We start from the raw sequence: 3595 nt of genomic DNA, 5'->3' as shown, positions 1-3595 counted from the left end.
CAAATCCTTGAGTCTCCTGTGCCTCGTGCAGAGGCCCGCTCTTCGGTGGAGATCGCCACATCCTCTGCGCTTCTTGCCTAGGCCGTGACCACGCGGAAGCTGCACTCTCTACGGGCGGCTGCCCGGGGTGTGATGAGATAGCACTCTCTACACCGCAGGCTCGACTGGCCAGTTTCGCTGACGACGACCCCACATCCACTCCTTTCCCTTTGCTCGAGCCTCGCAAAAAGAAACTCCACGCACAAAGGATGCCAGAGCGGACGGTTACGAGCGAGCACACACCGGCCCAATCCCCGCATGCCTCGCTCTCTCCCAGAGAAACCCCCTTGCCGGTCCTGTTCACACAGGCAGACCAGCGCCCCTCTCAGCGAGCGTATATATATTTATATTTTTTGTTGTTGTTTTTTTCGTTGTTGTTTTTCTTAATTATTTTTTTAGAAAGGATATTCAGTCTTTATTTCTCGTTGTTTCTTATTTTATTTCTTTGTTTCTTGGTTTTAGACTCCTCTTGACTTGATTTTTTGTTGTCCTTATATATTTTCAGGAACTCTAACCAGTGTTTTGCCATGGCCTCTCCTGTTTCCCTGGTCCAGTGGATGTGGTCCTGTATTGTGTGGAAAGATTTTGGCGGTAAGAGTTGGACACGTTGAGTTTTTTGTTTGAAAATGTCGTTGAGGAAGTCCAAATTTTCTTTGGCATGTTTTGCTAGTTTTTGGTCGTAATTTATTAGTTGAAAGAAAATTACTGCCTTCCTTGCTCCCGATTATTTAGTCCTAAATTAAGGATCACAATCTGTACCTCCGGGTTTGGTGTTGTTTTATTTTTCAGAAAGTGGTAAGCATGTTCCATTTTTGCCCCCTGGGTAGCTTACTATTTGGATCTTGTCGTTCTCTATTTTTGGTAGGTTTGCGAGATTCAAAGCTCCTAAGAAGAGGATTGGTTTCTTGGGGGTAAGGGACCAGTTCTCGTACTTTTTTTTGAGTGTGTTTCTGTCTCTCATAAATACCAAAAGTCTGGGTCCTCGCCTCTGTCTGGAGTTTAGGGACTGGCAGTTCGGTATTTTCTGTTTGGCTGCCACCAGGTTTGGTATTTCTGAGGGGCCCTCTTGTCCTTGGTGTTCTTTTCTCTTTGATTTTCTTTCCTTGTTTCTGTTCCTTTTCTTTCTCTTTCTCCCCGATCGAATTTGAATTATTTACTGGTTCACCAATGTCCTGTTCACAGCGAACGGCCAGTCTCGTCTCTTTTGGGGCATCAGACAAGGAGGACGACAAAGATGAGGCCTTTCTCTCGCTGCATCTGAACACGAGGAATGGACGGACTAATAAGGTTGTTTTTGTCTTTCAGTTACTTAACAGAAATGTGGAAAAACACAAGAAAAAAGCCCCATTTATTTTCTGCAGATTCTATGCCAGCCCTGAAAGTGCGGGTACCCAGATAGCAAGGAAACACCTCTGAATGCGGCATGTTTGTGTTACTCTATGCAGAGAACTTTCTGAAGGTAAGTAAAATGGTTTCGTAGATGTTGGCTAGCACTTGTTTTTTTTTCTCTCTTCCTATCATGGCATTGTGCATGTCACTAAAAGAAAACAAATCATTTATGTTTCAATTCCTTCCTCTAGGATCCTCCCAAAGAACTAATCGATGAGCTTGACTGTACATCCTGGTTTACACTGGCCGATGCATTTTAAAGGCGTGCACAGATCAGGGACAAAGTGCGAAGTAGTTTAGAAGGTGTATTTGTTTATTTTTTAATGAATATTACAGCCTGATGAAATGAATTAAGAGTTAAAATATCTAAAATCATGCGCCACTATTTTCTTAAATTTTAGGAAGATATTTTAAATACAGCATAGGGTGCACAAGCATAACTTTCTGTTGTTTTGATATGGCAGATGATATGTCCTTAACCTGTGCTACAATAATCTTGTAATACTGGTGATTGACTGAGTTTTGCTTATGCAGCGCAGGGAAGAGAATGTTTCTAAGGTGGAAAAAGGCGGTTCTTGTAACATATGAAATATGATTTTCAAAAGACAGGTTGCAGTCTAGTATAACACCCAGGTCTTTTACTGTAGAGAATAAAGTAACAGGCCCTTACTGTGCCCACCTGTGTGAACTAACTTTGTTTCCATTTTTTAAAGATGCTACTGACTTGTCCACTGTGCCCGGCCAAGATAATTCATTTGAGGCACCACCTGAGCTCGCAGCATAAAATTGAGGACACGGAGGAGAGAAAGGTGTTGCTGCGACTGGCAAGGGGGCGGATAAAGCTTAGGAACCTCAGGTGTCCCGAGTATGGCATCGTTTATGACAATGTGGAGCGCCACTTTAAATGGGGCCATCCAGAGCTGACAGTAAGTATCTCAAACTAGCATACTTGTTTTTGTGAATTCATTTAAAAAATAAAACTCTCTCTTCAGGGAAAACGGGTCAAGTTGTTGACAAAGGAGTTAGAATTGAAGGTTGCCAAGGAACAACTTCAAAATCTACGGGACCGTCAATAACCAGACCCTCCAGTCCTGTCAGCTCTGGATGTCCCTAAAGGAGCCACAACCTTCAGAGAGCCCCTCCAACTGCTGGGTAGGTTTTGAATGATTTTTTGCAATGGGAATATAACATATTTTTTTACAAGATGTTGAACATACTATTGAGTCTGTTTGTGTGTGTGTGTGTGTGTGTGCATGTTTATTGTAGAGGAGTTTGAAATGGAAGGTGCTCCAAGCTTTCTGGGTAAGTGATCAACATGTAATTATGCTATATTGTTTATACAAGTTTTTATTGTAGACCTTCTTCTGGATGACATTGAGCCCCAGCAGGAAGTTCAAAGCCTAGGTAGGTATCAGGTGAACAATTGTTTAAACTTGGACTGTATTGTTTTTTCCATGAACAGGACATTAAGAAAAAAAATATTAACTTTTTCTTGTGCTTCTTAGATGATTTATTCAAGCTGGTTGCTGAGGATCAACAGATGTCTTCAGGTCCACAAGGTAAGTAATAGGTGATAAGTTTACATGCATGAAACAAAGTTTTGTTGTTGTGGTATTTATTTTTTTGTTTAATTATTGTTCTTTGTTTCCCTTTTCCTTTTTTCATTTGCCAAGTTCTGCAGGAAAGCACAGACCTCTGCACTGTTGACCTCAGTGACCTAATTAATTTGTAAATAATTTTTTCTGTACATTTATAAATGTATATAGTTAAAATATTTTCAGAGTTTTATATTTATTGCATTTTATATATTGTAAATATCTTGTTTTACTGTTCTATGTTCTGTTTTACTGTAATTTTGTACTTTTAGAAATCAAGGAAAATCAACGTTTGTAAATCATGGTTCAACAATTAAATTTTTTTAAATTACGTTTTTGTCTGTCTCATCTATTTCACCAAAACATACCAACTATAGCTTATTTGACATGATCCAGATAGGCTTTCCGTGGACAATGCATTTGTATGCATATTCATCATTTTCATGAGCTGAAATGTACATAAACTTGTTATATGGTGTTTCCTGTGTATTGACCCATTGCTTTTCCTTAATAAAACATTTATAATTATGAATTATGTCCTATTAATGCATTGACCACGGACAGCTTACAGA

General features: G+C 39.9%; 1 long non-coding RNA gene across 2 annotated transcripts; it reads left to right on the top strand.

Moving 5' to 3' along the window:
* Positions 1-233: 233 nt before the first annotated feature.
* LOC311082354 lies at positions 234-3303 on the top strand. 2 transcript variants are annotated; one of them, XR_014606115.1, is made up of 9 exons: positions 234-630; positions 905-950; positions 1222-1326; positions 1401-1498; positions 1620-1731; positions 2142-2580; positions 2695-2832; positions 2934-2987; positions 3102-3303. It is a non-coding gene; the product is annotated as an uncharacterized lncRNA (long non-coding RNA). The 2 variants fall into 2 exon arrangements; XR_014606116.1 differs by having other exon boundaries at positions 1222-1498.
* Positions 3304-3595: the final 292 nt, after the last annotated feature.

Source organism: Abramis brama (genome assembly GCF_963993115.1).
Source record: "Abramis brama genome assembly, chromosome: 4".
NCBI classification, from domain to species: domain Eukaryota; kingdom Metazoa; phylum Chordata; class Actinopteri; order Cypriniformes; family Leuciscidae; genus Abramis; species Abramis brama.
Note: the sequence above shows the minus strand (reverse complement) of the source record. Positions and strands in the feature narration are given on the sequence as shown.